The sequence below is a fragment of the Leptinotarsa decemlineata genome, unplaced genomic scaffold (assembly GCF_025532065.1).
Source record: "Leptinotarsa decemlineata unplaced genomic scaffold, Ldec_3_MD MMD2_tig00026282_RagTag_RagTag, whole genome shotgun sequence".
In the NCBI taxonomy this organism is placed as follows: domain Eukaryota; kingdom Metazoa; phylum Arthropoda; class Insecta; order Coleoptera; family Chrysomelidae; genus Leptinotarsa; species Leptinotarsa decemlineata.
The window spans coordinates 10,466,221-10,491,782 of NW_027412668.1; the positions used below are offsets into that span (position 1 = coordinate 10,466,221).

At 34.4% G+C, this 25,562-nt stretch overlaps 1 protein-coding gene across 1 annotated transcript in view; it reads right to left on the minus strand.

Moving 5' to 3' along the window:
- LOC111502089 (uncharacterized) overlaps nt 1–25,562 on the minus strand; it is a 595,228-nt gene that overhangs the window by 496,752 nt on the left and 72,914 nt on the right. The window lies entirely within an intron of this gene.

Sequence of the window (25,562 nt, forward strand, 5' to 3'; positions counted from 1 at the left end):
TGATTCGTGAATTTTGTGTAGTATTGCTTCGAATTAATTTGAAGTAGTAATGAATTAAAGTGTAAAGCAAAGAATTGAAATACTTATGATGATTGGCTATGGAGGCAGATCGCGAACTCAGATAAAAGTGTGTAACTTATTTAATGAAAAATATCCAGAAAGCGCATAACGCAGTCAGCAGTAAGTAAAATTGAAAAGAAATTTCGAGAAACTGGTACAGTTGAAAATGCACGCAAATCAGGTCGTCCTTCTGTAAATAATGATGCAAAACTAGCTGTTCTACTTGCTTTCGTAGAAGATGTGAATACTTCTGTTCGTAAGGTTAGTCATGATTTCGATGTCAGTAAAACAACTGAACACAAAATATTGAAATTGAAAAAATGGCATCCCTTTAAAATCGAATTTCTACAGGAATTAAACGAGGATAATCCAGATAGGAGAATAGAATTTTGTGAAGCCATGATGGATAACTGGCACCGAGACCATCTCCTCGTAAAAAATATATTTTTTTCTGTTGATGCCGCTTTTACATTAAATGGTGGGGTCAACCGTCAGAATTGTATGTACTGGGCCAAAGAAAACCCCCACTGGATGTGTGAGCATCATACACAATATCCGCAACAGGATCATCAGACCCTACTTTTTCAACGGTACTTTAGATGGGCCAACATACCTTCAGTTTTCAAGGGTATATTTCGTACCTACTTCAATTAATTTATTCCCCAGTAGAATTAATCCTAGAAGTTTTGATGAAAGTTTATGGTTTCAACACTATGGCCAGCGAGGTCGCTAGACTTGAATCCGTTGGATTACTTTATGTGGGGCCATCTGAAGAATGTTGTTCATAAAACGAAACCAGCAAATATTCAAGAATTGAAAGAGAGAATTCGAACAGAAATAAACAATATTTCTCAAGAAACCATAAACAAGGTTTAACAAGAATTTATTCAACGTTTAGGTTACTGTCAAATACAGCAAGGACTACAGTTCGAACATTCAAAATGAAGTCATGTATTTATTACAGGATTATTTTTCCATTGTTAAACAATCATTAGAAAAAAAAAAAAAAAATGATTAATTGATTTCTACTTTTATTAGATATCAATAAAATTTATTTTCTAAGCGCATATCTTTCAAATTCTGTCCGTTAGACTCCAACTATCATACCTTTATGGAATTAGCTCGTTACGGATTATCTGAAACTGACACCAAATATAGGGTGTTCCATTTGAAAAAAATATCGATGACGTCATCACATTAATATGTATCAACCTGTATAATGAAATTTTATTGTAAAATGTAGAAGATCAAAATTGAAAATCGTTGTATTTCAGATTTTTGTAAAACGACCTTTGTTTTGAAAATATCGAATTCATTCCATACTTCGCGAACACACTGTATACGCATCTCCATTTCAAGACCTTCAACGTTCCGTTCCGTTCACATTTCTAATGTTGGTTTTGAATAATTGGGAGGCTAAACTTGATCATTGGATTCATCAGATTCACATATTCTTCATTATGTTGATCTAAATATGATGATCTGAATATCTGAAAAATCTTACTGTCATCATCATATCGGCTTTTGCACTAACGGAGAGATGATTGTCGCCATTTTGGAATCTTTCTCTCCGATTGTTACGACTATCCTTCATTTCGTTTCTGACTTCCAGTTCTTTTAGATTATCCACTGTTCGGTCTTTTCACTAGGTTCTCGTTCTTTCTTCTGGATTAGCCTGGTACTGATTACCATTTTAATCACACGTTAAAAGGTAAGACGTCGTTAGTCCTCAGCTCGCACAAGTTTAGACTTCTGCTTTTTCTATCTCTCTATCAGTCAGTTTTGTACTCATTTACTTCTCAGTATCACCCTTTCTGAAATTTTTGTATAACTTGATTGTTTCTTCATAAGTGACATTTTCAGTAGAAGCATATACATTGTTCGTTTTTCACTCCAATGTGTGATATCCTTTCATTTACTTCTCACCATTTCATCTTTGGTGTATAAACTTTCACAAACTGAGTCAAAGGAGAATATTCTCAAATTCAATGAAGGGCTAACTGAAAAGTTTACCCTGAGAAATTACTGCATAATATAAACCACTGAAAAGTCTAATTATTCAGTAACTTGTCGTATTCGTAAACTTTGCCTACAAATTGATGAAAGTCATTTGAAAAAATTTCTATACTAAGCTTTCTTCAGTAGCCGAAGTTTCGGTAAACAATGTAATTCCATTCTCAAACCACAAAATTCACTTCAAAACTTGCGTCTATAAATACCTTATATTTCCGGTTTCTCTGAGAAATTGAGACGTATCTGTTATACAAATAATGTGAGAAAAACTTTCAGAACTAACAACACATCAAGATCTCTCTTGACACAAACTTAACCTCACATTGTGGTTGAAGAAAAGACGAATGATTGTATTCACAATATACTTTGTTCCTGTGAAAAAGTTATATAGGTACAACCTCAAGACCCCTATCATCAAAGAAACTCATGCAGAAATTAGAAAATTCAAAGAATTCGCATTTACTCTTTCAGCAGATAATGGGTGTATTTCAAATAGCTCTGTGGGAATGGATCATATCTGGCTGATATTCTCAAGATAAGAGGTGGAAAACGGAAATATGAACCTCAATTGGATTTTCATAAAAACATCCAGTATGTGTATTCATGTGAAATATCGCATATGACATCAGGATATCACACTTTAGCAAATTTTTCATCGATTCAGCTTTGTTAATTTTTCAAATTGCGGAAAGTTATACACCAAAAAACTGTAAGGAATATTGAGTCCTCTACAAAAAAAATAGGCTCTCAAAGAATTTTCTCTCATTTACTTTTGTTTTTTGTCTCATCATTCAACAAGAATCTTGATTTGATAATTTCCTCCATTCAAATCTCTGAATAATTTTGACATTTTATATTCCTGTTCGCATTCTGTTTTTTTATTATTTAATTCTGTTTCTGAGTATGTTTTGGCCTCGTTCTTAGCATCTTCGTGTTTGTAGTCAGTTTCATTCTTTTCATTTTGTTGTCAACTGTACCTTTAGTCAGTATTTCAGTGCTTTTGTAGATTCGCTTACCTTTGCTGTTTTTATTTTCGACTCACAATTAATTAGTCTTAATGATATTATTGCTTTTGCGCTCAATGAAAAGTTTTTCATCTATTGTTTCTAACAGTTTCCCCTCTCCAGAATAAAAATGCTGTCTCTCAACGTGCTAAATAAGTTAGCATCATCAGACTTCAGTTTCTTTATGTGCCTTTTCCTAGATGATTGACGTAGTATTCCCATCAACATGTACGAGTTTTATTATATCTTCTTTTTAATGAACTCCACTTAGCGATGGATAGTATCAGTTAATTTGATATTTCTTCGTTTTCCTTCACATAATTGTTCACTTAGTTGTTGAATCGGAGTAATTCAATTCTCTATCTACCCAATTTTCTCTCATAAGCACGCCCGACTCGTTATCTCTCAAACGCCAACGCCCTACACTAATAAGTCACTTCCAGCTCTGTCATGGCTGGATCTATGCCATGGTAGTAAACAGAACTGCAACTTCGACTCTTCAAGGCGAGGCTATCCTGTTCAGGGTCACCAGGGGCTGTGGTCGCTCCTGGTGGATAGTCTGCTTGATGCCCTCAACAGAAGTTGATCTGCAAGCTTATGCAGATGACTCTGTCATCCTGGCAAGGTCCACGTCAGGAAGGGTAGCTTGTAATATCCTTCAAAACGCGTTGGACGTTGTTCACAGTTGGTACTTGAGGGAGCAGATGTCAGTCAACCCCAGCAAAACTGTGTTAACCCCCTTCACCAAAAGAAGGAAATTGGACGATCTAACGCCACTTTTCCACAATGGTGTGGTCATTCCCTTTGGAACGGAGGTGAAATATCTCGGCATAGTCCTTGATAAAAGACTCACCAGGAACGCTCACTTGGAAAAAGTTTTACACAAAGCCAATCTGTCGTCTCTATGGATATGTCGAAGGATTTATGGTAAAACTTGGGGTTCAGGTCCCAAACAAATCCATTGGATTTATGTGATGATTATCAGACCAATGATCACTCATGGTGCAATTGCTTGGTGGCCGAAGGCTTTACACAAAATGGCCCAAGGGAAGCTCTCTGGCTTACAGAGACAGGCTTGTCTGACTATCAGTGGTGCCATCATACCACACCGTCAGCGACCATGGAGGTCTTTCTAGATCTACCTCCTCTCCACATTTTTCTGGAAAGAGAGGCTAGCTGTACTTGATACAGACTTGTGCACATTGCCAATTGCACAAATCAATTCAATGCAGAGTGCAACAGACTTTTGGTTGACATTGGAAGTCACAGCATTTTGAAAATTAGACTTTATGCCTCCAACTGTCAACTACGAACTGCTTTATAAAGTACTATTCCCGAGTAGAGAGTACTGGATCCTGCGAGAGAAGGAAATATTAAAAGCAGATAGTTGTTGGTTCACAGACTGATCAAAAACACCTTCTGGTTCTGGTGCAGGTGTTTTCAGTCGCAGACCCAGGACAGAGTTATCTACCTGCTTAGGAACTTATGCGACTGTATTTCGAACGTGAATTTACGCTACTGAATTGTGTGCGGAGAGATTGGATAAATTCAACCTCAGTCACAAGTCAATAAAAATATTCTCGGACAGTCAAGCGACGTTGGAAGCTATTGGCTCCTACCGAGCAACATCTGAATTGGTAGCAAACTGCCAAGAAAGACTCTCCTCGATAGGAATACTGAACAGATTGTCTCTGCTCTGGATTCCTGGCCATAGTGGCCTGGAAGGCAATGACGCTGCTGACTCTCTTGCAAAGGAGGGTGCTGCAAGCGGCTTCATTGGAACCTGGCTTCATTGGAACCTGGCATTGGCATCGCTTTGGGCTTTGCCAAACAAACACTGAACACCTGGATGGCAAGAAAAATTATAGACTTCTGGCAGAATCTTCCAGGATTGGCTCACTCCGAGGCTTTTATTCACCCTTCGAAGCTTGATTCCAAACAGTTTTGGACTACAGTAGGGATGAACTACGATGTTCAACAGGCCTTCTTACAGGTCACTGTCATTTGAATCATCACATGCAGAGACTTGGACTATCGGACGACAGTGTGTGTTGCTTCTGTCTGGAAAATGATGAAACTGCAGAGCACATACTTTGTGCCTGCCCCGCTGGGGACCGAATCATGTTTTTAGAATTCCGCAAAGCCGTACTCCAACCATCTGACCTGAAAGACCACTCACCATACAAACTAATTGGCTTCGTTAAGAGGCTGGATTTATTTGGTCGAGTGTGAATAGGTGTGAGCCACAATAAACCCTTGCGGGTTGCGGTGGAGGGTCGAATAGACCCACTCACTTCAGACCTACCTACCTACGTAGCTGACATCATATGACGGTATACTTTGGTTGCCTTGTTGGCGAGCTAAGAGGCAACCCAGCTGGTGTGATGGCGTCTGTCTCGCTGAATTGCGGGTACCTCTATAATGATCAAAGAATGTAGAGTTACACATCCGGAGATAATTTCTAACAACGGACCTTGAAGCAAATGGTCGTGAAACCATATTGTTGGCTGCGTTATGTTGATGGCACGTTCGCGGTTTGGCAAGATGGTGAAGAGACACTAAACTAATATCAATCATATCTAAACTATCTCTACCCAAAAATTCAATTCACAATGGAACGAGAAACTTAAGGGACTCTATCTACCCTTCTTGGATGTTATTGTGAACAGTCATGAAGATGGAACATCAAACCACAGAGTGTACAGGAAACAAACACAGACAGGTACCTGAACCAAAACTCTAACTACCAGCCACAAGTTGTTTTCAGTCACAGACGCAGAACCTGTCTAGGAACGTATGCGACTGTATTTCAGGCGGAAATTTACACTATTGAATCGTATGTGGAGAGATTATAAGAATCCGACCTCATGCACAAGTCAATAAAAATATTTTTGTACAGTCAAGCGGCGTTGAAAGTTCTTGACGTCTAAATTGGTAGCAAATTGCCAAAGACGTCTCTTCTTGATAGGAAGACTGAACAGATTGTTTCTCATCTGGATTCCTGGCCATACTGGCCTGGAAAGCAATGAAGCTGCTGACTCCTTTGCAAAGGAGGGTGCTGCAAGCAGCTTTTTTGGACCAGAACCTGACATTGGCATCCCTTTAAACTTTGCCAAACAAAGATTGAACACCTGGATGGCAAGAAGATTTATGGATTTCTAGCAGAATCTTTCAGGATTGGCTCACTCCAAGGCGTTCATTCACCTTTCGAAGCTTGATACCAAACAGTTGTTGGACTCTAGTATGCAGTAACTACTATGCTCAACAGGCCTTCTCACAGGTCACTGTAATTTGAATCATCATATGCAGAGACTCGGAGTGTTGCCTCTATTTGGAAAATAATGAAACAGCACAGCACATACGGCAGAGCCGTACTTTTACCATCCGACCTGAAAAACCAATCACCATACAAAATAACCGGCTGTGATCGTTACCTGATCACCTTTGATGATATCCGCCGCAGTAGTAGACGAAACTTCATACATAAATACCAGTAGACCACGGCAAAACCCCGAAAAATAACTTACACATAGAAATCAATTATACTATTAAAGCTGATAAACCTAATACATCTTCAAAACTTTTTTACCTCTCATAAACCGAAAAGTTTGTTTCAGACCTTCCATATATTGATGAACTTTGCCAGATCGAATAATATTCAATTTCCGAAGCTGATAACACATCCCAAATATTTTTAATTCCATCTGAGTTGTATCTTCTAGATAAAAAAGACGATCGGAAACTAGTCGATGATGTCTTCAGCTGTGTAATCTCGGGTTTCCAAGTGGAAAGTTCACTGGAAGTTTGCGAGAATACCCTCTTTTGAGCTACTAAGTTTTTATTAGACTTTTTGTAGCGACCTTTCACCGCAGGGCCATTCCGGGTAAATTGTAATTCAAGAGTGTAAGTGAACTCAAAGGAGAACAGTCGGAAAAGAAAATGTACCCTTATTGAACTTCACTTGAAGTGAAAAGAAAACATTGTGAATGTGTGTGATTATTGTCATCAAAACTGATGACATATTCTCTTCTGTTGATTGATGAATACCGTTGATTTTCAGTCTCCATAAGTCCAAATTGTACATTCCCAAATATTTTCTAGAAATTTCAAAAACTACATCTCACGATTTGATCCCCACAAACTTCATTTGAAATATATATATATATATATATATATATATTATATATATATATATATATATATATATATATATATATATATAAATATATATATATATATATATATATATATATATATATATAATCCTGTTTGGTATAGTTGTTTTGTGGTTCTTGGGTTTTGGATTCTCTTGGAAAATGAAAAGTTTTCTTTTATTTATGTATCAAGACGTTTCGCCCCTGGTTAGGGGCTTTTTCAAATGTTTTTTTTTTGAAAATCTTGTTATAACACATGTGACATTTGATTAGAATAGAATACAATTTTCATTTCTACATTTTATCCTACAGTCTTGTTTCACTAGATCAAATTTCCATTGTCTAAAATATAAAATGATATGAAATCCCTGAAACAACTAAAAAAGAAGAATTAAAAATAAATAGCTGTAAATAACAATTATATTAAGCAAAAAAAACTTAAATGAAATAAAATACAAGTAAAAATAAAACAATTGAACAAAAATTAAAATTGAACAAATACAAAATGAAAATAAACAAAAAATAAAATAGTTAAGAGATTTCAAGCCAAGTTAGTTCACGACGTTTCGATTGTTAGTATCCACAGTCGTCTTCGGGTGATGACAGTCATCAAGATTTTTACATAGACAATTGCCTAACCAGGGGCAAAACGTCTTGGTACGTAAATAAAAAAACTTATATTTTCAAAAAATATTTATATTTATATAATTCATATAATATATGTATATTATATTTATGTAGGTTTGTTTTTCGTTGTCTAGGGTTTTCGAATAAGAACTCCTCGTAATCGATCAAAAAATGTATTTCATCAACTAACTTGAACGTCAATATGTGTACGTCAATGTGTACGTCTTTGTGCAATCAGGTCACGGCTCGACTTGAATATTGCACCGTCTTATTAATGGTTATTTGTGAATATCGTCTAATCATCTTAATATATCACAAATTCTTGCCCCGTGGTTTCCGAAAATATCCAAATCATTCTAACCAAAAGTTAGATACAGTGCGATTAAAACATCAAAACATGTACTCAGGATGAAGATGAAGAATAACAAGAAGAACAAGATGAACAAAAACAAGAAGATCAAGAAGAAGAACAAGAAAAAAAATTTGAAAGTTACGACTCGGACGATTGAATTTCACGACTTATTTTTAACTAAAATTGCTTTTATTTTTTCAATCTCTGCTGATATCCATTATTTTACAATAGTTTCCAATTGAACAGGATCACAACTGTCCCATGAAATAGGCCTACTGGGAAAACCACGTTAAAAAAAACGAGCTTAGTTCACTACCTCATAGATGGCGTGGAAACGTGTGCATATTATGAAGATTACAACTTTTTGAATCGTTATATCAAAAACGGTGGCTCGTAGGAAAAAAAGTAGTGATATATTTTTTGTAGATAATTTTATGAGCTACAATGTTTGTGAAGAGTATTTTTATGATGAAAACAACCCGTTTTGCTGAAAATCGTGATAAACTCATTTTTTCGACTTTTGAACTCGAATAAATTTTTTTCCATACAGGGGAAAGATAGGGAACTTTCAAATTTCATTTTTATGTATATTTCAAACAATGTTACTGATTTTCAGCTTGGTAGGAATCAAGGTAGCTTCGAATGTCTAAATTGACCGGACTGAAATGCGATATTTTCGATGGTATGCGATGTAAGTATGCGTCCAAATCATGAAAATGAATTCAACATGATGTAGAAATCTTTCTGACAACAATTATATGGCAATAAAATGTTGAATTGGACCTCTTGCCTAAAATAAATCCAAGATAAGCACTTTTCCCGAACTCCACAACTGCAACACTTTTCTCGGCGCGAGTTTCACAAACCAAATTGACTTCTTCAAGCGATTAGGTTTTTTTTTGAGAAATTATATAACGAAACTATCCCAAAGATATTGATGATGAGTACTTAATTTTTCTCCTATCTGAATCTATGTTTTTTTTGTATCATCCGCACCCTCGAGAAACAAATATATTTCACGTATCGAAACAAACGTGAGCCTATTACTTCGACATTTACGAGTCAAGAACTCTCATAAAGAAAAGTGATAAATCACAATTATCCATGGAACAGAAATCGAGAAAAGAGCAGTAAAAGAATCGAAATAAAAGTGTTGACGAAGGCAATGGAGTTTTCGTTCCACTTCGATTGTACTCAATAAGATTAATAGTATCTCCGTATCACCTTTCAATTAAAAATTGATTATCCGAACTCCTGTGAAATACAACGAATCCAGCGATGAACATCAAAGAAAGGAAAGGTGTTAGAATGCTCGCCTCGCTGGAGATAAGGATCACAAAGAATTTCATCAGTTACACAAAGAGTTCCTGTTTCGAAATTCTACTGAAATCATTACTATCACTAGAAATAAATGAAATACTCGTTAGGAAAAGATGATCGAAATACAACTTTTTGAGTGTGCTGATGAAAAGTTCGAGACTCACTCGAAAATCTTGTTAACTATAATTGGCCTTTGAAATTTATCGTAATGACAAATTGAAAATTCTCTGTTTACATAAAACCTGTTCAAATTCTAAACTTGTCCAAGTATTCATGAAGTAAGAAGTCTCTTCCACTGATTAATTTTCGAAGATAGCTAAACACGAATGAATATGAATTGAGTAATGAATAACTCATAAAAAGTGTCGAAAACTTTTTCAAATAAGCGCTGTACAGAGCGTTCCAATAGACACTCGACCTCACTGTAATTGAAGAATGAAATTATATTCATGTGACAAACCAGAAAGACAAATATCGTGATTAAAGTATGTAGGTGCGGAGAAGAGTTAAATTGATCAATTAACGCAAAAAGACTTGCGCTAACAATTAACTTAATTAAACGAAAACCCCGATGCGTTCTGATCGTCGAATAAGATAAGAATTGTCGACATCCGTTAGATAATCATAAAACCTGTCATAAAACTTCCATATTTTCTTGAGTAGATTAACTTGGTGATGACAGTTTTCTTGTCATTTAAACAGATTTCAAAAAAAGAATTGTTGAAACAATCAGAATATTTTTTGAGATTCCTTGTATTCATGAAAATCACACAACTCCTATAGAATCTTGGGTAGATCAATATAGTGAAAACCATTTTCTTGTCACCCATACAGATTTCGAGAGAAAAATTGTTGCAACATTCAGACTCACTTTTTAAAACACCTTGTAGAATTGGAACCAGAAGATGTGCGTTCATGAAAATTACACAACTGTTATACAATCTTGGGAAGATCCATAAAGTGAAAACCGTTTTCTTGTCACCCATACAGATTTCGAGAGAAAAATTGTTGCAACATTCAGACTCACTTTTTAAAACATCTTGTAGAATTGGAACCAGAAGATGTGCTTTCATGAAAATCACACAACTGTTATAGAATTTTGGGTAGATTGATATAGTGAAAACCAGTCGATGACTTTATGAATTTGATGTACTAATTAATTTGATAGATCACAGACAGCAAAAATATTTTACAATGTAATGGAATGATACTAATCGTAGATATTATAGCTGAGAAAATTGTGACACTTCGCCATATTATCTTTGTTGAATACATGTTATTGTTATATATTTATATGTGTGTTCTGAGATGAATAAAGACGATTTATTATTATTATTAAATGTATTGTTCCAATTAAGTATTTTTCGAATCGCGTACCACCTGTAAACATTCGGGTACAATTTGTTGCTTCAAACAATACTGTAGAAATATCTACTTCTATTCGAAGAAATTGTCAACTGAGATATGTAAAAAGTAAAACAGAAGTGGAAAATAGCTTAAACTTCAAAGTCAAAATGGGTTTACGAAAAAAATAAAGACTGGACGATATTTTGAAACAAGAAGAGGTGGTATTGGATTCGATGCGGGCAAAATTATAGTCAAGCAAAGTAGAAATGAGTAATTTGAATTCAAAAAATACTACTGTGAACAGTATTAAAGTAGGTACAATATATTGAATGATACATTGATAACAGATTGACCTGAAGGCTGCCTACATTGATCATTCTGAGGTAGTATTACAACTATCTCACTTGATTTCAATGAATAGAAGGTAACATACACTTCAGCGATATCGCAAAGCCACTGACAGTCTGCGATGATTTGCTGCAATTGTTCTCAGCTCTATAATTATGATGAAATAATTATCATTTTTGGTAAAAAACTATAAATAAAAGTTTGAAATCAGTAACAAGTTCCGTTATTTGGGGAAGTATTGGGGAAAATACCTTTTTCATTAGAAACTATTACTTTATATGCGTCAACCAGACTAGTTATGAATTATTTGATAGGTTCCTCAACGTTTTTAATTTCTGAAACTTTTTTGATTGACATAAAAAAATTTATGTGAAATGTTTCATTTAAGGAAAAACTAAGAATATGCTTTTGATTTTTGTTGTGTCGTTGAAAAATTTTGTGAAGTGTAATATCAATATGCATAGAAATTGATATCATCTTCAGAAATACACAATAATAATGATAATATTAATTAAAATGAAGTTCAATTACAACTATGAGAATCATTATATAAAACAAGAAAACAAAATCACGAAGCGTCAGTGGTGAAACCGTTGTTTGTATGTGATAGGATCAACTGAACTCAAATATAACACTAGTACACAGTTTTAAAATTGAGTTAATAGTGAAGGTCCACATTTGATGTTTACATAGTTGGATGTTTTGACATATTCAGTTGTGCCGTGTGATTTATATTGTCAGTATTTCGTGTCACAACCGCTGTGTGAACCGGTGGTTTGAACCGCAAGGCCGGACGATCGATTTTCACTTCCTATCATCCAACCCTTGTTAGGAATCACACGTTGAAAGATAAGACTTCGTTAATCCTCAGCTCGCACAAGTTTCGACATTTGAGAATAATCGTTCGTAGGCGGGCAACATTTGGTTAACGGAAACACAGATTTCAACAGATTTGTTTACAGATAAGTTTATTTCATTTTCTTATGAAAATACAATTTCGAAATCGTTAACAAAAAGTCAAACAAAATATATGGTATATTCATTCCTTTTACGTGTGTTCTTGGTACTACCAGTGTTGATAAACTCGTTCAGTGATCTTTCGTGAATATTGCTTTCTATTGTGATTGTTATTTTTCAACTTCTCACTGACGATTTCCTTTCCAATCATCAGAATTTTGTAAGAGCTCGGAGTCAAATAAATCGCTTCAATTGACTCGAGTGAAATATAAGAGTTCAAAGGATGATCCCTTTTACAACCTCCCTATTTCCGTGGAAATTGATACCCTATTCACTGTATTGGGAGTATTTACACAAGGGGTGAAATCGTGGCTTTTAAACATCATTGATATCAGGACTTTTTCAGTGGCTCTTTCTAGTTTGTGACCCTCGGGGGTATTCATTGAAGTCTTCACAAAAAATATCCACAATAATGAATCTATGGAAGTTTCTCGTTATAGATACCTTCATAATGGATTTGGAATAGAAAATATTGGGAAATTATTAGGAACTACTCCTCAGATATCTCATGAAATCCGCACCATCATTCATTTGTTTGCTTCAAAGAAAAGTAATAAGCTGACAATGAAATACCAATTTACGTCACGAGTCCTGATAATACTGTTTTTTTGGCGAGTAGAAGGGGTCCTTTGAGTCTGCGAGTTCAAATATAAAGTTTTCGGACAAGTTGTGTGCATTATTTTTCTGGCAACCGTGTAGAATAACAACCATCATCACTTCATCAGATTTCTTCAAAATTTGGAACCTCATAATTTATATTTGTTTCAAATATTGAAATGTGAACAGAAGATAGATCCTTTCTAATTCACATCGATATTTATAAGAAAATTCAAGCAATTATCAGTATTGAAGAGATTCAATTTGTTTGATATGCTTGGTATATTTGAATGCCGTCTGTTGAAGTCAGAACAATAGTCTAATCAACAAGTTGAAAAACATGTAAAATAGAGATAAAGGTCTTAAAAATATGAGCGATAGCTCATTCGATTCGGAATCACCTTTAAAAAAATGTTTTGAAGGATTTTGGTGCCGGTGAAAAATTGCAATTGTTATTAAAAAAATGGTATTTAGTTTTTCGTTAATAACTCAAAATATGTTAATATTTAAGCAATTTTGAAAAAAGCTCGTTGAAGAGGAGAAAATTTCAGATGAAAAAGTCATGACTCTCGAAACACTATCTCTATTATTTATAATTTTAATTTGACATTGAAAATAGGGTATCGCGCGGCTGTTACGGCATACGCGTGCTGCCGCTAAAGAGAGTTTATCAAAAGAAATAAGTTTTTCACAACATAAAGTGTATGCCACTTTTTTATATATAGCTGTTTCTATAATTTTTCTCTGCTTCTGAAAAAAATATAACGTTGGTCAATATTTGTCTATAACAAATTGTTAAACTAATAAACAATTGAATAATGGATGAAAAAAAATATTTTCTTAGCGAAATTATTCAAAAGTGTAAATTATGATTTTTAAAAGCAAAATTATTTCTCAAATGATTATTTAAATAATCGAAATATAAAAAAATCGATTTTAAACAATTAAAAATTGAAATTAAGAAAAAAAATTAAAAAATCATAATTATCTCTATACAACAAAATAGCAAAAAAAAATGTTTCAAAAATATTGAATTTCTCTACTTGTTTGAAACAATTTAATAAACAAATTACGTAAAAAATTCATATCCTTTGTTGATAACCGCCATTGTTCAATGTGAAAACAGACATAGCTAATTATCAATTGAAAAAAAAAATTTATCAACAATTTTTAGACATTTCATTTTGCAATAGTTATAAAAAATCATAATTAACAAATTGATAAATTTTTATGAACTTTCATTGCAGGAACGTATGAAGTAGTCTTTTTGCTGACTAGTCAGAAAATAAGTGAAAACAATATTTGGGTATGCAGCAGGCCAAAAATTTTGTGTACTCTTATAACACAGATTCCAAACTCTCGATAATCTTTATTATCCTTATTATCTTTATTAACCTGCCACATAACCTCACATACACTGTAAGTTGGCTTGAATTATTATTTTATAAATATGACTGTTTTTTATCCTTATTGTAGCATCCCTGATGATGATAATTAAGATTATCGAAAGCTTGGAATCTGTGTTATAAGAGTACACAAAATTTTTGGCCTGCTGCATACCCAAATATTGTTTTCACTATATATATATATATATATATATATATATATATATATATATATATATATATATATATATATCAAAAGGGTTCCACGGAATTTGAAATTTATAAAACTAGAACTATACAGGACTATAAAGAATTTGAATACTAAATTGAAAGATAAAACAGATACTATAAAAAAGTCAAATGTGATTTATGACATTCCTTGTAACAATTGTACCTTGGATTATATTGGAACATCATCTAGAATTCTTAATGATGGAATAACTTCACATAAAAATGATATAAATCTTATAATAAGAAATCATGTGCATTAGCGCAACATTCCATAGAGACAGGACATACACCAAATTACTCTAATGTCAAAGTTTCACATAGAAAAAAAAATGTTTCCAAACTCCTTTTTCTTGAAATGGTTGAAATTAATAAGTCTTCTGATTGTATGAATAAGAAAACTGACATTGATAATCTCAGCAGTATATACAGTAACTTACTGGAATTACATCAAAAACATAATAATAATGAAAACTGTATCAATCTACAACTCATTCTTCAGAGTCAAAAATTATGAAATCATCATACCCATTGAAATATGACATTTATGTGAAGGTATGACATTTGTCAAACCCACAAAAAAGTCCTATACATGTTTAAATTTTTTCGTCAATTTATACTTTCAATTTATTGTTTTTCACTCATTTTTACTGCAAGTATGATTTGTAATGTTATTCAATGGCGAGGAAATTCACAACTCATTAAATTGTAGGCTCTGAAGAAGTTTCCCATTAGCTAAAGCTTGGCAAAGTAGAGCAGAGTTTGATTTTTGATTTTTTTACTGATAGACCCCGTTAATCCATTTTACTTGATAATGGTGAATATGTTTTCGGTATATTTTTATTTAACGTGGCTTTCGATACGCTGAACCCAAATATACTCGAAAGAAAACTGGAACGGATAGGATTGCGGGGCCCTATTAAGGACCTTGATTATTTCATATGTAACGGAAAGGCAATTGTTTGTGAGAAATCGAAGTGATCTCTCTAGCCAATATAATGTAGGTATTGGAACCCTTCTGAGAAGTATCTTGGGACCACTCTTCTTCCTCTTGTACATAAATGTCCTACCTGACTTCATTGAAAGGGGAAAGGTGTTCATGCAGACGACACGACAATAATTGTGATGGGCTCCCCCCTAAGTACTCTTGAAGTGAGAGTGACCTCAGTGGTGAACCAATTCTATGAATGGTGTACAAGAAACCATATGGTGGTGAACCTACAAAAAACTATGTTTATGCAATTCAACAGTGCACGCAGTAATGAAACAAACCTGGTCAATCTGAATATAAATAACAATCTACATGACATATCAAGCTCAACAAAATTCTAAGGCATACATTTCGATCATAACATAACGTGGACCAAATACATAGATAATACATGTAACAAAGTCAAAAAAAACTGCTTTGCTTTCCTAACACTAAAAAATCTCTTCATGAATCGTCTCTCCTGAAAGTATATTACTTTGTAGTCTACTCGACCTCACCATTCATCAGTTAGAGCCTGGCAACTGAATGGTCTGGGGTCTTCGTTCTTCAAAAACGCATTATAAGAATTATATATAATATGAAAACCTTCGACTCATGCCGAGAAGTATTTGAATAAAAGAGTGTATTGACATTTCGCTGTGTAAACATTTTAAATATATATACATAATAATAATGATTGCACACATATTTTATAAAATCACCACAACATTATGGACTTACATTATACAATGGGGAATGTTACTCCTGACGAAAATCAAGTAGTTTTCATAAAAGAGCTCTAAAACAACGCATTTTAAAATCATCATTTTAACTTTTTTTTTATTATTTAAATACTCAAAAAAGAAGAATGAAATAATGCATTCAACATCTAAAGGAATTCGTTTCTGTTTCACCATTTGGCAACATCGGTAAAAGCTATCAAAAGGCAATGAATCTGTTACCTGTACGAGACAAACAAAGATGACATATTTCAGAGGCCTGCTGTTCTGTTTACTTATGTACCGAGTTTCGAGTTCCGAGACATACTGTGATATATGACAACACCTAACCTATCTTCCTCTATATAAATAAATAAAAAAACAACTGTTGTTTATAACCCAAACCCAAATTGAGGACCATTCCCCACTATATACCAAATAATGTAAAAGAATTACCGCACTCTCTCTTCAAGAAAAAAAATAAAAAAATGCTGACAATGAATGCTTTCTGCAGCCTTGAAGAATTTGTGAACAATTGCAAAAATATATAATTCATTTTATTACTTGCGTTCGAGAATGTCCCTCGTATTGAATTTCTGATTTTTTAAAAATTGTTTTGTATAGCATTAATAATGTGCTACTAAGTGTAATATGACTTGCCATATCCAATTACAGCTTGGCTACAAATGTTTAATAAAGAATCTATATTCAAATATATAGTGAACCAGCAACAGTGATACTTTCATGGGTCCAACAGATGTAAACTGCCGTTCATCTCCAGAAACCTTTTCTGATTCACATTTAAAAAAAAATATTGGGTTATCCGATTCGATTACGCACATCTTTTGAAACCAGAAAATCCTTCCTACCTTCCGCTTCAAAAGAAAGGTTGATGCGTTTAAGAAACATGCTAAGGTTGGGAGAGTTCCAATCGATCCGGATATAAGTCCGGCTAGCCCTGAGGAGCAATATCAACATTTCCAATCTCACCGCAAGAGAGAGATCGGTTTAATTGTTTGTGGATTTATACCCCGTATTGCGAGTGATATAGTGTAAAAGAAGAGTTCGTTCCAGTTGGGGCCCTTTCCATTAAAAAATGTATGGAAAAAGTATGGGGTGCTTTTCTGGGATCTTTCTGGATTAGATAAAAATGAAATTCATTTATTCTGAAAAAGTTGTATTTTTTGATATGTAAATCTGTTTGTGTGTATGACTGAATTTTGAAACAATCTATTATATTCCTTTCTTGTTTGAATATAGAATGGGCAAGCACTATCGAATATTTTTTTTAATGCTCTCAAAGCAGTTCCTGGGCAAGAGTAACGATTGATGGCTGATTAATGTAGTGTAGATTATTATAATGATAATAATAACAATAATAATATGTTTATTCAACAACAACATTGAGTTAGTACAGATTATAACAGAAATCATATGTGGAGGAACAAACACAAGAACAGCCATAAGGAAATATATCCGCGCATAGCTATAGTTCTGGCTATAACTCCTAGTGACATATGTAACAATCGCAGGACAAAAAAATAGATAAAGCACTCTATATATATATTCCATTGATGCAACTAATTTTCCTTCATTTTGAGTATTTCAATATTAAATTCTACAAAAAGGATTTGAAGCTTTATATCATCTATTAATTATCTGCGAGCGCTTCCGCCAGTTGGTAGTACTGTCATCATCTGGCACTCCTCAAACTGAACTGGTCATCCTGTTGTCTGTCTCTTTATACGGTCAGAGCGTCTTAACTCAGGTATTTCAGGTACTTTAGGTAAATTTGCCTGTATTTGTTCTGCATCAGGTACTCTTCTTCGTGTTAGATCTTCTCTAGGAATGTGTATGGTTTTGTTTAATATATTGAATGTGAGATCTTGTTGTGTTTTGATTTGTACTTGTTCCTCGATAAGTGATTTATGACTGTTGAATTTATGGATGTTCAAGTTTTCCCAAATGTCCATGCGGTTTCCCTTGTTGATTTGTTTTATTAGTTTTATGTTCTCTGGTGGAAGGAAATTATGTTTGTTTTGTATGGCGTGTGTTGCAAGGTTTGATTTATATATTGTTGGATTCATGCCTTTTTGTGCTCATTGTACCTCTCATTGTACCTTTGTGTTATCTTCAAGCCGAAGACGAACATAACACAAAAAATAAACAACTATGAAAAAGAAGAAGACAAAGACCAAAACGGGATGTACAGTATACAATGCTCGGACTGCAACAAATTCTATATCGGCCAAACCAAGAAAAAACTGATCCAAAGTTACAATGAGCACAAAAAGGCATACATAAATCCAACAGTATATAAATCAAACCTTGCAACACACGCCATACAAAACAAACATGATTTCAACATGGCTGATGGTGTTGAAGGCTTCAGCCAAGTCAACGAAGACGCGGAAAGCTGGTCTTTTTGAATCTATCGCCTTTTAAAGTTTTTCTGCTAGGTGAGCTATTGCATCCTGCGTTGACCTGGCATGCCTAAATCCAAACTGACGATGGAAAATTATTTTATATTTATCTAAATACAGGGATATTTTATTTTTTAGAATCTTTTCAAATATTTCAGCCGTATTTGATATGAGTGAGATAGGCATGTAATTCTCAGGTTGTGTTTCATCACCTGCTTTATATATTGGCGATATACATACTTGCAATTTTCAATGATCGTGGAAAGTGTCCGTCATTTATATATTCATTGATGATATCAGTCAATCATAACACAATATGTTTTGCTATCTTTCTCCATGTTTCGGCCGTTATGTTGCCATGTCCAGGAGATTTATTCAGTTTGAGACTATAAATTGTTTTATTTACTTCTTCATTTGTGACCTCAGATATAACCATCGAATTCTGGACTGATTTATAACTATGATTCACACTTGGTATTTTGATATTAGTGGCAAGTTTTTCTCCAATACCCGTGAAATATTCCACAAATACTTCACACATCTCAGAAGGGTTTGTAATCATTTCACCTAACTATTTTTGATACCCTTAATTGTTGTGCTTTCATTTGTATTGCACATTAGTGTTTTATACATTTCCATAAATTTTTGGGGATGTTTTTATTCAGTTCAATCCTACTTTTGAAAAAGTTGTTTTTAGCATTATTAAACCATGTAAGTATTTATTATAATTTCCGAATTCTACTGTCATCTCATCATCAAGTGGTTTGTTTTTCATACTTTTGTATAATTTATTTTTTGTTTCTACAGATCTCATCAAACCAGTTGTTATCCAAGGATTTCGTTTTCTTTCATTTCTTTCAATTTTTTTTAGTATGGTGTTATGATCTATATAGTCTTTCAGTTTGTTAGTAGAATTTCCTGTTACCCTATCTATATTATTTTCTGGGTAAACATCATGCCACGTTTCCTTCGAAAGCTCTGCATTCAATTCCTTGCAATCGATATATTTTATGTGTTTATCTATCAAACCCATTTCACTTTTTTTCCAGGCATATCTATTTCTAGAATTATGGGATAGTGGTCCAGTAATAAGATAGTTGATCACGAAGGAGTTGATACAATTATTTGGAATAGTCTTAGATTTCACGAAAATGTGATCCAGACAAGAAGAGGACTCTTTTTGTATTCGAGTAGGAATATTGATTGCGCTTATATAACCGTATTCACTCAATATATTCAGATATTTTCCAACGTAATCATGTTCTTCTGTGAGGTCAATATTTATGACTCCTACCAGAACGCAAATATCTTTTTGGTTTTTGTTAAGCTTCAAGTATTTATTCAGACTTTCATTAAATTGTTTAGGACATAGCGAGAGCGTTCTATATAAAGCAAGTACCTCACATAATTTGTTTTCATATTTAAAATATAATTGTATTGCCTCAATTTGTATCCATGTAGAAAAACCGTATCTACAGTTCAATCCACAAGACCGCTTTTTTTTTTCAGATGAAATTGTTCTCAAAACGTGTAATTGACATTAGAATAATAGCAATTGAGATTATCAATTTTGCAATTGTGGAGCTCATGAGATATCACATTTTGAAGAGTCTGCTACATCAGCGTTCTTCCCTTACGAGTAAAATGTGAAAGATTGATATCATTTTACATATTACTGTCGACAAGCCGAAAAAATATCGGCGAAAAAATCCTTCGAACCCTTTCGTCCTTTTTTATCGATGCCAACGGATTCTTGCTATCGGATACAGATGCTCGAAAGCCGCTGTGCAAGATTTATGATGCCAAATGGATTTGTCAATACGTCAGGGTTATCGAGTTAATATATATTTTCATGTTACTTTTTCATTTAACAGCCTCCGTCGGAACGGTGAACAAATTGCACTCGAAATGAAATGAATATATGGTGTACTAATCAAATGAAAGTCTGAAATGCTGCGGCATTCTCAGTGGATTTTTAGATTGAAAAAAATTAAATGAAATACACCATTACTTCAACAAATGTCAGATGATTTTTCCGAATAATGTGACGGGAACTGACAAGAAATATGACAACATTTTTTGGTAAGACTTCACCTTAACCTCAAAAAATTTGGTTTCACGGTTAGATGAGTTGAAGAAGAGAATTACAAATAGTGATAGCAAGTAATAGTAATAACAAGTAATACATTTCTTAATAACTCATGTACCTAACATAATTATAAAGTGCTTGGAAGGGTTCAATCAAACTATAATGATGCTGTCTGGTCCCTAATTGCCTAAAAGGTATGAACAAAAATTGAACGTGGCAATTAATCAGCTAGGAACAGATTTGTCATCGCTCCATGTGCCTGTGAACGAGGTAACCAACAGCATATCCAAAATTTGACCAGTTCCTCGTACAAGGAAAAAACTTCACATATAGTCAGTGAGCATACTTGAAGACTGGCTATAAATCAAACCATCTGAAGGAATAATTTGTTCAGGCCAGTCTCAACTCTCTACAGTGAAGGTTAATGGATTAACACCTATCAGAAAACAACTACTTCCCCGGCTAATACCACGAAGGGCGTTGGACTATATCCGACAGGTGTCAGGTGTATCGGAAATCATTGACTTCATGTTGATGATAGATACTGCCTTGCACTGACAAGTGGCCAAACAGCCCGAAACCGGTCTGCAAGTGTGTTCCAATAATTGAAAATCGATTGCGGCAGTTGTATCGCCAAAAGCATATTCAGAAATAACTTCAGTAGTTGTTTTCTGATAAGTGTCAGTCCATTAACCTGAAGTGTACGGAGTTGAGACCGGCCTAAACAAATGGTTCCTTTAGATGATTTGATTCATAGCCAGCACACTGTCATCCTCACTGCTAGACATTTGATGTTTCGCTGTAAGATATTTGGCTTATCGACTCTTCAGTAGCAGAAACGAATAACGTTATGAGAAAAAACACTCAGATCGTTCATAATCACGACTTTTTTATCACGGAATGGGTCGAATCCACCCATGTCATTTTTAACAGTACGTGAATAACATTAATTCGCTTATTTGATAAAATCCCAGACATAGGAATCTTGTTTGAATTGAAAGGGTATATTTTTAGGAGAGATTAATTTTTGGGAGAGAAAGCTTCTGGCCTTCCACTTCTTCATCATGATACATCCCACACTTGATACAGTGAAGGAATATTCTAAAGAAAGGAAAGTGAATGAAAGAAAAAGCCCTTCTCTTCTGTGAATTTTGAATATGACTTTATAACTTTGAATGAAAAACGTTCACTCAAAGTCGATTATTTTGTGCTTGATTATTTTTAATCTTCAGATGTCAATGATATAACATATTTTATCAAAAATTATTGCTACTGTTCAGTTCAGTTGATCTCATATATCCTTATTAATATCAATAATAATGTCGATGATAACTCTTCTTGCAGAAAATGTTTCAATATAGAAATATAGAAGAGAATATAAAAATATAAAAATTAGTAAAAGAAACGTTTACCAGAAGATATTGCTTAAACAACTGCAGCAACAAAGAAGGTGAAAATTCTGAAAAAAAAGTTTTTACTAATACACCTAAATCAACCAGGATGTTCAAAGTCAAGAGAGTTTCAGCCGAATAGAAAAGGTATAGGATAATTCAGAAAAATCTTTCAGCTGCTTGTGAAAAGAATGAACAGAAAACTGGACGAACAGAGAAGAAGATTTGAAAATCAACTAGTTCATATTCATATAGCCAGACGACCGGTTCCACAGTGTGAATAATTGAAGTGCAGGCTTCCATCTGTAGGATGGAGGATATAGAGATTCAGAAACTCATTACTTGCTGCTATTCTTAGGCTGACTCCGTTCGGAAAAACAGCACCGAAGGAGTAAATCAACAAGCTTATCAAAACAATGTCTGAAATGAGCGATTCGTATGAGAAAACGATATATTTCACGAGAAGGTTTTACTTGAACTGCATGAAACTGACACATCTGCAGATGACTGTTGGAAAATACCAAAGATTCACAGTATACGAATGGGGGGAAACATCAACCGAAGAGAAATGAGATCAGCTCGTTGAGAAGAAACTACATTTCGAAAAAAGATGTTCGACAGAAAACACATGTCGCTAGAGAGAAGGTATCCATCATCGACTTTGGAGCAGAAACAGAATCCACAAATAACAAATGGACAGAAAAAGCTGTGTATTTAAAATGGATCATCATAACGGAGAAGTTAGTGCAGAGCTTTCAACTATGAAAAATGAGTTATCCGATCTTTAACAACTGAAAATTGTGGAAGTTTATTAGGTTCAGTGGGACTCCTCATAAAGTTGGTCATTGGTGGCACCAAGAGCGCATATCGTAGATATGTTGAAACAACTTCATGGGAGTAGCTGTGACGTGAAAAAGTTTTACAAATTATCTGACTTCTGCAATGCAAACAGAAGGCTCAGAACGATTATGTCGGAGATAAAAATATATGGTTTTCGAGGAAATGACTATAGATTTCTAAAGGCCGGATAAAGAAGAGATTGAACTGGGGAGCAGAATTCAAACGAAACACTGTTTGATCATACCAATAAGGGAAGGCCATCCCAAGTTAGAGTGGGAATCGAAAGGCCGATATTCAGAAACCAAGAAGATGACCGGCTCATCCATCAGTTCATATCGAACAGTCCTTCGACAATGGTAATGGTATAGCCAAAATTTTGGAGGTGCAGCCAGGAAACGACTGAGTGGTCTCCCCAAGAACGGTGTACCTTATAAAACCGCCTTGCACCAAATTCTTGAGCAGCGTACGCAGAATCTGTCTCAGGTAGAGGAACAAACCCCCCATGATCAGGTTAGCAAAAGTTTGCGCTCAAGTGATGATTCACCAAAACCTGAGGCGAAAAAGCCATGCACGGTTGAATCTAAGACATCGTCAGGTGTAGCTGACGTGCAAAGCCCCTCATTCGGGAAGGTTGTCGCGGGTATCAAGGTGGAAATTTTGCACCTTGACTATCCGACTACCTCATTAACGATGAAACAGTAGAGCATATACTTTATGCCTGCCCCGCTGGGGACCGAATCAAGTTATTATAGTTCGGCAGAGCCGTACTCTTACCATCTGACCTGAAAGACCACTCACAATACAAACTAATCGGCTTCGTTAAGAAGCTGGGTTTATTTAGTCGAGTGGGAATAGGTGTGAGCCACAATAAACCCTTGTGGGTTACGATGGAGGGACCAATTGACCCACTCTCTTTGGACTCAACCTAACGTAACTTGTGTGGAAGAAATGGAGAGTACATACTCCACTTTCTATTTTTTGCAGTCCAGAACAATAAGTATTTTGAATAATTTACTTAGTAATATGAACGGAGCTCGCTGAGTTTTTCTGAATAATTATTTATTGGAAGCAGATGCAACTTCATCAGAAGCTGACGATGGAGAATCGTACTGTGGTAGTGGGATTTATACAGGGCTATTCAAATTCGTTTCTGTACATGGGGATCTCGTAAACGATAAGAGATAGAATACCGGTTAAATTGTGGCAAAGTTGCGTATTTCAGAGATGTATTCAATGATGTGGAGAAATCAAATATAGCTCTCTTGGTTCTGGAGATATACAGGAAAAACCAAAATATCCCAAATAATTTTTTTGCCTATATCTTCTTCATTCGCAGACATATTGAATATCTGTCCACATTTTGCTATTGACACTTGATGTGGGCTATCAGAATATGTCCATGAATCTTCCATACAGGGTGTCATCTGACTTGGGCCACCCCCATCTTTGAATTTTCAAATATGAACCTGTATTTTTTGTTGTAGTTTTTGTTTCGTCGACATTCACTTCATACTGAGAAATTGAATTCAATTTTATATTTCAGGATGTTTCGGTAATATTTGATTATGATTTTGTGAATTATCCCCTTTTAAATTACGGCCCTGGAAATTGGTTGAATGAGTTGAATAAAAACACAATAGCAACTTTCACGTCTGTACTGTAGAGTTTTTTTCTCATTTTTAGGTACATATACATGTTTTTTCATATTTCCATTGCTCTGAGCATTTTCTACAATGAAATTCGAATAAGAAAGCCTTTTATGATTATCTGAAATATATCTACAACAAAAATATATTATATATATTTTGATGAGCAGAATCTGATAGCACACATCAAGTGCTAACAGCAAAATGTTGACAGATTTTCAATATGTCTGCAAATAAAGAAGATATAGGCAAAAAAAGTATATGGGATTTTTTGGTTTTTCCTGTATATCTCCGGAACCAAAAGAGCTATATTTGAGTCTTTCACATCATTGAATAGGTCTCTTAAATACGCAGCTTTGCTATAATTCAACCGACACTCTATCTCTTATCTTTTACGAGATCCCCGTGTACAGAAACGAATTTCAATAGCCCTGTATATGACTATCAATCTTTTCAGTTTCCAACGAATTTTCAATGTATGATTCTTCTATTGACGTTGATTCTCAAGACATATTCAGTGATTGGGTTAGTTAGTAAACTCAGTATCCAGATATGGCTTAACCGTGAGCTTATTCGATATCCCGAAATAGACTATTGTTGATAACTGAACTTTCCATCTTATAGCCTTCAAGCTAAGTTGAAGGGTTGCTCTGCTACCAAAAGAGAATCAAATCCCTGCAGAAAACTGTTTGAAAAAAAAATCTGTTCAAAATGTGGTTTCCTGTTAACCAGCTGTAACCCAATCTTTTGATTGGTTGGTTCATTGTAGTTTATACAATGGTTTGTTTGAAATAAGATTTCTGTCACACTTTATAGCTTTCATGTCATAGTTTGCTGTTCTTGACTTTCGAGGGCATTTTGATGGACACTCAGCTATGTTTCTGATGATAATTTTCTCTCAATATTATATCGAAAGACATTTTGGTAAATTATTCTGTTCCGGTTCTTTTCATGAGTATTTTTTGCGAGAATTTAGGTAGAAAGCTGGAAGATAACATATTCATTACAACTGGAGTTTCATTGTCCATGACT